This window comes from Dreissena polymorpha, chromosome 7, assembly GCF_020536995.1.
Source record: "Dreissena polymorpha isolate Duluth1 chromosome 7, UMN_Dpol_1.0, whole genome shotgun sequence".
In the NCBI taxonomy this organism is placed as follows: Eukaryota; Metazoa; Mollusca; class Bivalvia; order Myida; family Dreissenidae; genus Dreissena; species Dreissena polymorpha.
The window spans coordinates 80,543,169-80,556,189 of NC_068361.1; the positions used below are offsets into that span (position 1 = coordinate 80,543,169).

General features: G+C 38.4%; 1 long non-coding RNA gene across 4 annotated transcripts; it reads right to left on the reverse strand.

Moving 5' to 3' along the window:
• Positions 1 to 333: 333 nt before the first annotated feature.
• LOC127838591 (uncharacterized) lies at positions 334 to 9,869 on the reverse strand. 4 transcript variants are annotated; one of them, XR_008029869.1, is made up of 4 exons: positions 9,536 to 9,869; positions 6,977 to 7,063; positions 5,173 to 5,332; positions 334 to 502 (listed from the first exon to the last, which is right to left on the reverse strand). It is a non-coding gene; the product is annotated as an uncharacterized LOC127838591 (long non-coding RNA). The 4 variants fall into 4 exon arrangements; XR_008029868.1 differs by lacking the exon at positions 334 to 502 and adding an exon at positions 2,197 to 2,673; XR_008029870.1 differs by lacking the exons at positions 334 to 502; positions 6,977 to 7,063 and adding exons at positions 2,197 to 2,673; positions 9,148 to 9,234.
• Between the last annotated feature and the right edge of the window lie 3,152 nt (positions 9,870 to 13,021).

The following is a 13,021-nucleotide window of genomic DNA, read 5'->3' on the forward strand; positions in this document are numbered from 1 at the left end:
CATGGCACACATATTTATACATTAAAGTTGACGTTGAAAGCGTCATGCGTAACAGCGTTTCGCGTCAAGAATTAAGGTAGAAAAGCCGACCTTGGATACATCATACATGCAGCACTTAGACTCCATACAAGGCATCACTTTCGATTCTAATAGCAAAGCAGATGTAACATATGACTTAATAAGTGAAAACAAATCATCAATGGCATTATATGTGCATCATAGCAGGTTTTGAACAAGATTCGAACAAACTTTTTATATATTTTTTGGCACATTATAGGTAAAATCCATATAGAAGCAGCATTTCTGATGTCATTTGACCCAACAAAAGGGCTTGCTTGCATGGGAAAACAACACACTTTACTTCCTGACTCAAAAAAGTCATCGTCAGACATGAGCTTTAAGTTTTCTGTCACACCTGGACCTATGATTCCTCGGCTCGAGTTCCGTCTCGGACAGGCTCCGGAAAGTGTCAGTCTGGCCCGGGTGCTCAATTCCGTGTAATCTGAGAAAACAAAAAGTTGTTTTGTGCACATTTACCCATTACGGTGCTAACTAATGTAAGTGAGATACAATTAGAGTAAGCTTTCAATAGTCTGTGTTGCTTTATTTGCTGTAAATGGATAAGTCACCACGCCGTCATCACATTGTCGGGCACACTGGCAAAATTATCGCCACGAAATGTGGTTTCAGAGCTGCTGTAATTGTTACAAAAAAAAAATATTCCTAATTTTGGTGACAAAAGTGTGCCATGATATCAAAGAAATCATTTTACAATAGATTTCATTGAAAATAACAGCGTACTAACCTGCAAAGACACCGATCCTCTCGACACGGCTGGGCGAGTGTCGAGGGCCGTCTCCGGATCAGTCATACTGTGCAGTTTTTGATGGCCTGTCACTTCAGCCGGACTTGTAAACCAATTGAACAGCATTTCAGGCTGAGCTATAGACCAATTTCGACACCACCTAAAAATGCACATTTAGGTTTACGTATAATATTGAGGTCACTTAAATACAGATTCCCTGCTGTTTTTCACGCACGGTCTATCACAACAACATCGTTCCAAGAAAGAAAGCATAATATTATTATCATTTTTGTGTTTTAAGCTGAATACTTGATTTAACTTGAACTCAGCAAGATATCCAAACAGGAAAAATAAGGCAAAGTAGTGTTATTCTGAGTAGATCTGCCTGGCGGGGTTGAAAGCGCGGGCAGATAGCAGTGTCGGTCCAAAATTGCTTGCATGGAAAAACAACACACATTACATTTTAAATAGTAAAAGGCTAAAAGTAAACAATAGCAATAAATACAGATGAAATAAAGACATGAATTAGGTTCATTATTGAGATTGATGCAAATTAATGTCAAAATGTCACTGAAAAACAATACCGAGTGTTTACGTAGTCTTAGAATATGTCTCCGGAACAGGTTTCGGTGCGATTTTCCAGCATTTACCCCCCCCCTTAGGACCCCAAGTGCAACAGCCCAATTGCAAACAGCCCTTAATTGGGTCAAAATGACATCTGGCAGTTATGTTTTGCAATACAGAGAGTATTTGATGGTCAATTGTCAACATTCTGGAAGACGACTAACTTGGTCGGAAGTTCTTAAAGGTTACACATGCCCAATTAATTTCCTTCTTTGTTATATATAGAATTCGCAATTTTTTATCTCAAATTTCACCATGACCAAGCGATAAGCCAATATATAACTATACATGACTGGAAAGGTGGTTTCATAAGCTTACAAAAACACTGCATTTGAAAAAATTCTGTACGGCGTAACTCAAAATAATTACCTTAGAACATATGAACCGGTTTTGACAGCTACCGGCACTGCCATTTGAAGGCAAAAAACATGCCCTACTATTGAGGCTGGCAGCCACTAACATACAAAGAAATGCACAAATCAGGCCTTTTGCCCTGTGACTTACACATGTACCTTTAAACTGATACCTAAACTCTTCATTTCAAATACATTTTTAAAATCTTATGCACCAGGACCTGCATCATATGTACTTAGTAGCAAACTGACTGCATGTAACCCCCCAAAATTCCATTTCCGTTTAGGATTATGTAACCTATAAGGGAACCTAACCCCTTCAAATTTGAATTAAAGGCACTTTTTCCATAGGTATAATCTGTTGTAAAAAGATCACAAAGTTCCAGTACCATGGCACACATATTTATACATTAAAGTTGACGTTGAAAGCGTCATGCGTAACAGCGTTTCGCGTCAAGAATTAAGGTAGAAAAGCCGACCTTGGTTACATCATACATGCAGCACTTAGACTCCATACAAGGCATCACTTTCGATTCTAATAGCAAAGCAGATGTAACATATGACTTAATAAGTGAAAACAAATCATCAATGGCATTATATGTGCATCATAGCAGGTTTTGAACAAGATTCGAACAAACTTTTTATATATTTTTTGGCACATTATAGGTAAAATCCATGTAGAAGCAGCATTTCTGATGTCATTTGACCCAACAAAAGGGCTTGCTTGCATGGGAAAACAACACACTTTACTTCCTGACTCAAAAAAGTCATCGTCAGACATGAGCTTTAAGTTTTCTGTCACACCTGGACCTATGATTCCTCGGCTCGAGTTCCGTCTCGGACAGGCTCCGGAAAGTGTCAGTCTGGCCCGGGTGCTCAATTCCGTGTAATCTGAGAAAACAAAAAGTTGTTTTGTGCACATTTACCCATTACGGTGCTAACTAATGTAAGTGAGATACAATTAGAGTAAGCTTTCAATAGTCTGTGTTGCTTTATTTGCTGTAAATGGATAAGTCACCACGCCGTCATCACATTGTCGGGCACACTGGCAAAATTATCGCCACGAAATGTGGTTTCAGAGCTGCTGTAATTGTAAAAAAAACAATTTTCCTAACTTTGGTGACAAAAGTGTGCCATGATATCAAAGAAATCATTTTACAATAGATTTCATTGAAAATAACAGCGTACTAACCTGCAAAGACACCGATCCTCTCGACACGGCTGGGCGAGTGTCGAGGGCCGTCTCCGGATCAGTCATACTGTGCAGTTTTTGATGGCCTGTCACTTCAGCCGGACTTGTAAACCAATTGAACAGCATTTCAGGCTGAGCTATAGACCAATTTCGACACCACCTAAAAATGCACATTTAGGTTTACGTATAATATTGAGGTCACTTAAATACAGATTCCCTGCTGTTTTTCACGCACGGTCTATCACAACACCATCGTTCCAAGAAAGAAAGCATAATATTATTATCATTTTTGTGTTTTAAGCTGAATACTTGATTTAACTTGAACTCAGCAAGATATCCAAACAGGAAAAATAAGGCAAAGTAGTGTTATTCTGAGTAGATCTGCCTGGCGGGGTTGAAAGCGCGGGCAGATAGCAGTGTCGGTCCAAAATTGCTTGCATGGAAAAACAACACACATTACATTTTAAATAGTAAATGGCTAAAAGTAAACAATAGCAATAAATACAAATGAAATAAAGACATGAATTAGGTTCATTATTGAGATTGATGCAAATTAATGTCAAAATGTCACTGAAAAACAATACCGAGTGTTTACGTAGTCTTAGAATATGTCTCCGGAACAGGTTTCGGTGTGATTTTCCAGCATTTACCACCCCCCCCCCCCCCCCCCCCCCCCCCCCCCCCCCTTAGGACCCCAAGTGCAACAGCCCAATTGCAAACAGCCCTTAATCGGGTCAAAATGACATCTGGCAGTTATGTTTTGCAATACAGAGAGTATTTGATGGTCAATTGTCAACATTCTGGAAGACGACTAACTTGGTCGGAAGTTCTTAAAGGATACACATGCCCAATTAATTTCCTTCTTTGTTATATATAGAATTCGCAATCTTTGATCTCAAATTTCACCATGACCGAGCGATAAGCCAATATATAACTATACATGACTGGAAAGGTGGTTTCATAAGCTTACAAAAAACTGCATTTGAAAAAATTCTGTACGGCGTAACTCAAAATAATTACCTTAGAACATATGAACCGGTTTTGACAGCTACCGGCACTGCCATTTGAAGGCAAAAACCATGCCCTACTATTGAGGCTGGCAACCACTAACATACAAAGAAATGCACAAATCAGGCCTTTTGCCCTGTGACTTACACATGTACCTTTAAACTGATACCTAAACTCTTCATTTCAAATACATTTTTAAAATCTTATGCACCAGGACCTGCATCATATGTACTTAGTAGCAAACTGACTGCATGTAACCCCCCCAAAATTCCACTTCCGTTTAGGATTATGTAACCTATAAGGGAACCTAACCCCTTCAAATTTGAATTAAAGGCACTTTTTCCATAGGTATAATCTGTTGTAAAAAGATCACAAAGTTCCAGTACCATGGCACACATATTTATACATTAAAGTTGACGTTGAAAGCGTCATGCGTAACAGCGTTTCGCGTCAAGAATTAAGGTAGAAAAGCCGACCTTGGATACATCATACATGCAGCACTTAGACTCCATACAAGGCATCACTTTCGATTCTAATAGCAAAGCAGATGTAACATATGACTTAATAAGTGAAAACAAATCATCAATGGCATTATATGTGCCTCATAGCAGGTTTTGAACAAGATTCGAACAAACTTTTTATATATTTTTTGGCACATTATAGGTAAAATCCATATAGAAGCAGCATTTCTGATGTCATTTGACCCAACAAAAGGGCTTGCTTGCATGGGAAAACAACACACTTTACTTCCTGACTCAAAAAAGTCATCGTCAGACATGAGCTTTAAGTTTTCTGTCACACCTGGACCTATGGTTCCTCGGCTCGAGTTCCGTCTCGGACAGGCTCCGGAAAGTGTCAGTCTGGCCCGGGTGCTCAATTCCGTGTAATCTGAGAAAACAAAAAGTTGTTTTGTGCACATTTACCCATTACGGTGCTAACTAATGTAAGTGAGATACAATTAGAGTAAGCTTTCAATAGTCTGTGTTGCTTTATTTGCTGTAAATGGATAAGTCACCACGCCGTCATCACATTGTCGGGCACACTGGCAAAATTATCGCCACGAAATGTGGTTTCAGAGCTGCTGTAATTGTAAAAAAAAACAATTTTCCTAATTTTGGTGACAAAAGTGTGCCATGATATCAAAGAAATCATTTTACAATAGATTTCATTGAAAATAACAGCGTACTAACCTGCAAAGACACCGATCCTCTCGACACGGCTGGGCGAGTGTCGAGGGCCGTCTCCGGATCAGTCATACTGTGCAGTTTTTGATGGCCTGTCACTTCAGCCGGACTTGTAAACCAATTGAACAGCAGTTCAGGCAGAGCTATAGACCAATTTCGACACCACCTAAAAATGCACATTTAGGTTTACGTATAATATTGAGGTCACTTAAATACAGATTCCCTGCTGTTTTTCACGCACGGTCTATCACAACAACATCGTTCCAAGAAAGAAAGCATAATATTATTATCATTTTTGTGTTTTAAGCTGAATACTTGATTTAACTTGAACTCAGCAAGATATCCAAACAGGAAAAATAAGGCAAAGTAGTGTTATTCTGAGTAGATCTGCCTGGCGGGGTTGAAAGCGCGGGCAGATAGCAGAGTCGGTCCAAAATTGCTTGCATGGAAAAACAACACACATTACATTTTAAATAGTAAAAGGCTAAAAGTAAACAATAGCAATAAATACAGATGAAATAAAGACATGAATTAGGTTCATTATTGAGATTGATGCAAATAAATGTCAAAATGTCACTGAAAATCAATACCGAGTGTTTACGTAGTCTTAGAATATGTCTCCGGAACAGGTTTCGGTGTGATTTTCCAGCATTTACCCCCCCCCCCCCCCCCCCCCCCCCCCCCCCTTAGGACCCCAAGTGCAACAGCCCAACTGCAAACAGCCCTTAATTGGGTCAAAATGACATCTGGCAGTTATGTTTTGCAATACAGAGAGTATTTGATGGTCAATTGTCAACATTCTGGAAGACGACTAACTTGGTCGGAAGTTCTTAAAGGTTACACATGCCCAATTAATTTCCTTCTTTGTTATATATAGAATTCGCAATCTTTGATCTCAAATTTCACCATGACCAAGCGATAAGCCAATATATAACTATACATGACTGGAAAGGTGGTTTCATAAGCTTACAAAAACACTGCATTTGAAAAAATTCTGTACGGCGTAACTCAAAATAATTACCTTAGAACATATGAACCGGTTTTGACAGCTACCGGCACTGCCATTTGAAGGCAAAAACCATGCCCTACTATTGAGGCTGGCAACCACTAACATACAAAGAAATGCACAAATCAGGCCTTTTGCCCTGTGACTTACACATGTACCTTTAAACTGATACCTAAACTCTTCATTTCAAATACATTTTTAAAATCTTATGCACCAGGACCTGCATCATATGTACTTAGTAGCAAACTGACTGCATGTAACCCCCCCAAAATTCCACTTCCGTTTAGGATTATGTAACCTATAAGGGAACCTAACCCCTTCAAATTTGAATTAAAGGCACTTTTTCCATAGGTATAATCTGTTGTAAAAAGATCACAAAGTTCCAGTACCATGGCACACATATTTATACATTAAAGTTGACGTTGAAAGCGTCATGCGTAACAGCGTTTCGCGTCAAGAATTAAGGTAGAAAAGCCGACCTTGGTTACATCATACATGCAGCACTTAGACTCCATACAAGGCATCACTTTCGATTCTAATAGCAAAGCAGATGTAACATATGACTTAATAAGTGAAAACAAATCATCAATGGCATTATATGTGCATCATAGCAGGTTTTGAACAAGATTCGAACAAACTTTTTATATATTTTTTGGCACATTATAGGTAAAATCCATGTAGAAGCAGCATTTCTGATGTCATTTGACCCAACAAAAGGGCTTGCTTGCATGGGAAAACAATACACTTTACTTCCTGACTCAAAAAAGTCATCGTCAGACATGAGCTTTAAGTTTTCTGTCACACCTGGACCTATGATTCCTCGGCTCGAGTTCCGTCTCGGACAGGCTCCGGAAAGTGTCAGTCTGGCCCGGGTGCTCAATTCCGTGTAATCTGAGAAAACAAAAAGTTGTTTTGTGCACATTTACCCATTACGGTGCTAACTAATGTAAGTGAGATACAATTAGAGTAAGCTTTCAATAGTCTGTGTTGCTTTATTTGCTGTAAATGGATAAGTCACCACGCCGTCATCACATTGTCGGGCACACTGGCAAAATTATCGCCACGAAATGTGGTTTCAGAGCTGCTGTAATTGTAAAAAAAACAATTTTCCTAATTTTGGTGACAAAAGTGTGCCATGATATCAAAGAAATCATTTTACAATAGATTTCATTGAAAATAACAGCGTACTAACCTGCAAAGACACCGATCCTCTCGACACGGCTGGGCGAGTGTCGAGGGCCGTCTCCGGATCAGTCATACTGTGCAGTTTTTGATGGCCTGTCACTTCAGCCGGACTTGTAAACCAATTGAACAGCATTTCAGGCTGAGCTATAGACCAATTTCGACACCACCTAAAAATGCACATTTAGGTGTACGTATAATATTGAGGTCACTTAAATACAGATTCCCTGCTGTTTTTCACGCACGGTCTATCACAACAACATCGTTCCAAGAAAGAAAGCATAATATTATTATCATTTTTGTGTTTTAAGCTGAATACTTGATTTAACTTGAACTCAGCAAGATATCCAAACAGGAAAAATAAGGCAAAGTAGTGTTATTCTGAGTAGATCTGCCTGGCGGGGTTGAAAGCGCGGGCAGATAGCAGTTTCGGTCCAAAATTGCTTGCATGGAAAAACAACACACATTACATTTTAAATAGTAAAAGGCTAAAAGTAAACAATAGCAATAAATACAAATGAAATAAAGACATGAATAAGGTTCATTATTGAGATTGATGCAAATTAATGTCAAAATGTCACTGAAAAACAATACCGAGTGTTTACGTAGTCTTAGAATATGTCTCCGGAACAGGTTTCGGTGTGATTTTCCAGCATTTACCCCCCCCCCCTTAGGACCCCAAGTGCAACAGCCCAATTGCAAACAGCCCTTAATTGGGTCAAAATGACATCTGGCAGTTATGTTTTGCAATACAGAGAGTATTTGATGGTCAATTGTCAACATTCTGGAAGACGACTAACTTGGTCGGAAGTTCTTAAAGGTTACACATGCCCAATTAATTTCCTTCTTTGTTATATATAGAATTCGCAATCTTTGATCTCAAATTTCACCATGACCGAGCGATAAGCCAATATATAACTATACATGACTGGAAAGGTGGTTTCATAAGCTTACAAAAAAACTGCATTTGAAAAAATTCTGTACGGCGTAACTCAAAATAATTACCTTAGAACATATGACCCGGTTTTGACAGCTACCGGTACTGCCATTTGAAGGCAAAAACCATGCCCTACTATTGAGGCTGGCAACCACTAACATACAAAGAAATGCACAAATCAGGCCTTTTGCCCTGTGACTTACACATGTACCTTTAAACTGATACCTAAACTCTTCATTTCAAATACATTTTTAAAATCTTATGCACCAGGACCTGCATCATATGTACTTAGTAGCAAACTGACTGCATGTAACCCCCCAAAATTCCACTTCCGTTTAGGATTATGTATTCTATAAGGGAACCTAACCCCTTCAAATTTGAATTAAAGGCACTTCTTCCATAGGTATAATCTGTTGTAAAAAGATCACAAAGTTCCAGTACCATGGCACACATATTTATACATTAAAGTTGACGTTGAAAGCGTCATGCGTAACAGCGTTTCGCGTCAAGAATTAAGGTAGAAAAGCCGACCTTGGTTACATCATACATGCAGCACTTAGACTCCATACAAGGCATCACTTTCGATTCTAATAGCAAAGCAGATGTAACATATGACTTAATAAGTGAAAACAAATCATCAATGGCATTATATGTGCATCATAGCAGGTTTTGAACAAGATTCGAACAAACTTTTTATATATTTTTTGGCACATTATAGGTAAAATCCATGTAGAAGCAGCATTTCTGATGTCATTTGACCCAACAAAAGGGCTTGCTTGCATGGGAAAACAACACACTTTACTTCCTGACTCAAAAAATTCATCGTCAGACATGAGCTTTAAGTTTTCTGTCACACCTGGACCTATGATTCCTCGGCTCGAGTTCCGTCTCGGACAGGCTCCGGAAAGTGTCAGTCTGGCCCGGGTGCTCAATTCCGTGTAATCTGAGAAAACAAAAAGTTGTTTTGTGCACATTTACCCATTACGGTGCTAACTAATGTAAGTGAGATACAATTAGAGTAAGCTTTCAATAGTCTGTGTTGCTTTATTTGCTGTAAATGGATAAGTCACCACGCCGTCATCACATTGTCGGGCACACTGGCAAAATTATCGCCACGAAATGTGGTTTCAGAGCTGCTGTAATTGTAAAAAAAACAATTTTCCTAATTTTGGTGACAACAGTGTGCCATGATATCAAAGAAATCATTTTACAATAGATTTCATTGAAAATAACAGCGTACTAACCTGCAAAGACACCGATCCTCTCGACACGGCTGGGCGAGTGTCGAGGGCCGTCTCCGGATCAGTCATACTGTGCAGTTTTTGATGGCCTGTCACTTCAGCCGGACTTGTAAACCAATTGAACAGCAGTTCAGGCAGAGCTATAGACCAATTTCGACACCACCTAAAAATGCACATATAGGTTTACGTATAATATTGAGGTCACTTAAATACAGATTCCCTGCTGTTTTTCACGCACGGTCTATCACAACAACATCGTTCCAAGAAAGAAAGCATAATATTATTATCATTTTTGTGTTTTAAGCTGAATACTTGATTTAACTTGAACTCAGCAAGATATCCAAACAGGAAAAATAAGGCAGTGTAATGTTATTCTGAGTAGATCTGCCTGGCGGGGTTGAAAGCGCGGGCAGATAGCAGCGTCGGTCCAAAATTGCTTGCATGGAAAAACAACACACATTACATTTTGAATAGTAAAAGGCTAAAAGTAAACAATAGCAATAAATACAGATGAAATAAAGACATGAATTAGGTTCATTATTGAGATTGATGCAAATAAATGTCAAAATGTCACTGAAAAACAATACCGAGTGTTTACGTAGTCTTAGAATATGTCTCCGGAACAGGTTTCGGTGTGATTTTCCAGCATTTACCCCCCCCCCCCCCCTTAGGACCCCAAGTGCAACAGCCCAATTGCAAACAGCCCTTAATTGGGTCAAAATGACATCTGGCAGTTATGTTTTGCAATACAGAGAGTATTTGATGGTCAATTGTCAACATTCTGGAAGACGACTAACTTGGTCGGAAGTTCTTAAAGGTTACACATGCCCAATTAATTTCCTTCTTTGTTATATATAGAATTCGCAATCTTTGATCTTAAATTTCACCATGACCGAGCGATAAGCCAATATATAACTATACATGACTGGAAAGGTGGTTTCATAAGCTTACAAAACAACTGCATTTGAAAAAATTATGTACGGCGTAACTCAAAATAATTGCCTTAGAACATATGAACCGGTTTTGACAGCTACCGGCACTGCCATTTGAAGGCAAAAACCATGCCCTACTATTGAAGCTGGCAACCACTAACATACAAAGAAATGCACAAATCAGGCCTTTTGCCCTGTGACTTACACATGTACCTTTAAACTGATACCTAAACTCTTCATTTCAAATACATTTTTAAAATCTTATGCACCAGGACGTGTATCATATGTACTTAGTAGCAAACTGACTGCATGTAACCCCTCAAATTCCACTTCCGTTTAGGATTATGTAACCTTGAACTGAACGCGGGTTGAATGTTACAATAGGTCAGCCATTTGCAATGTCGAAGGTCATGACGTAGCAATTTAATTCTACTCGGATAATTTATATCTAATCCAGGAAATGTGTTTTCTGAATGTTTCTGACTAGTAAAATGACTTGTTAGTATAGAAAATGAACTGTGATTCCAGTTTATATAAGATTGTTATTACTGGTTATTATCGGTGGATTAACAAACTGAGAAAACTAGCGGGACCTAATACGGTAGTGAATCTACGTAATTAATTAAACTTTGATCAGTTTTGTTTTTCTTTAATTATTTTTGCCGTCTTTCTTTTACCGTGCCGTCTGCCAAAACCCAGCAATTATCTCCTAATCATTAGACAACATATGGCACGCGCAGAGGCACGAGTGTGTTGTTAAAGCAACCAATTGACATGACGCCGTATCAGTGATCGCTCCGCCCACTTAATCACGTGGCTCAGCGGGAAGAAAACCTAGACGAGCTAACACCAAAATGGCTCCTTTGCCTATAGACTGCATATAGATTTACGCGATATTCCGGATGATTTTATGGACTTGTTTAACACCATATTACACTTGTAAAGGGGTTGGTGCCATTAAGTTATTCTGCAAATGCAAAAAATATACGATTAAAGAGAACATCAGCTATTTATAACGGGTAAATCGGTACATTAAACACGCTCTCAGACGCTTGCGCGCGTACCGAAATCGAACCCGTTATTACGTGTAATTGTGGTATTTGCAATAAATTGACACTTCACCGGTATTTACCCGTGTTATTAACAAAATTAATACCGAAACAGTCCCCCCTACCCGTGTATTTGACACGAAATAGCGCTTTATAACTGGGAATTCGGTGAAGTTTTACGCGCTTTCTGACGCCGGGTGGGTACCTCAATCCCACATGTTATTGCATATAAAAGTGATATAAATCATATTAAACATTGCTTGTGGGACATTTATCAATCACTATAATTTAAAGCGCAAAAACAACGCAGTAAGTTTGGACATTGTCTGATATAAAATTAGCGTTGTACGAAATGCAATACGGTCAGGCTATTATAAATTAATAAGGCTACCAATATCAGACGCTCGCGCAGGTACCGACTTCCCCGAAGTTACCGCATTTATTGGTTAACTAATATCAGTAATAATAACTCTTTTACAATAGCATTTATCGATACGTCTTTATTAAAAAAATAACAAAATGGTTTTCACTTGTTTCTGACACACACAGAAACGCGATTTTTAACGGTGATTTCGTAAAGTTACACGAATTGGGTACCAAAATTCTCAATAATTTAACATGCACACGTGACATAATACATACGTAATAATGCTTAGTTATTGCTTATATGACATTTCAAGTTTGTGAAATAAATTAATGTTCTATAAAGGGGATCTCGGTAATTCTTGAAGCTCCCACTCGCTATTGTCAAGACCGCATTGCCGCGTTGGAAATGGTATAAATTTAATTCATCTAACTTATCTTTCTGGATACCAAATGTCAAAGTTGCATTAACCCTTTTTACACCGTTTTTGCCATATTTCATTTCCGTTTTTTAATCCGAACAAAATAAACGAAACTCGTTCAAAAAATGAGATCTAGGCATTCGAGCTCCTAGTGTGTATTAAAAGCGTTTATTGGTGACACCACATGAGTGCAAATGTGTAGATACCGTTAATAAGATAATATATCAGATGTCACCTTCAAATAACATGTATGATGTCAATTAAGTGCATTACTATTAGAGTAATAAAACACAGCATGAATTAGGCTTCATGCAGGGTTTTATTTCTTTTTAAGTAATGCAGATGAACCTCGCTTCTGACCTAGTAACTGATAAAACTATTTAAAAAAAAAGTGAAATATTATGTGATAATCAGATCGATAACATAAACTATTTAAATCTGCTAGTATATCCGATAAAAATATATTATAATTGTCTTTGACAGTGTTGACGTTCAGTTGTTCGTGGTGACGACCGCATGTATTTATACTTTATTATTATGTAACTCGGACAATCGATATCCTGAAAGATTAGTTGGTGACATTTAATTTATATCGTTTCCAAAGCCGAAAAGAGATCTTGAGAAGTGTAATAGATGTATACCCACCCGGCGTTAGAAAGCGCGTAAAACTTCACCGAATTCCCAGTTATAAAGCGCTATGTCGTGTCAAATACACGGGTAGGG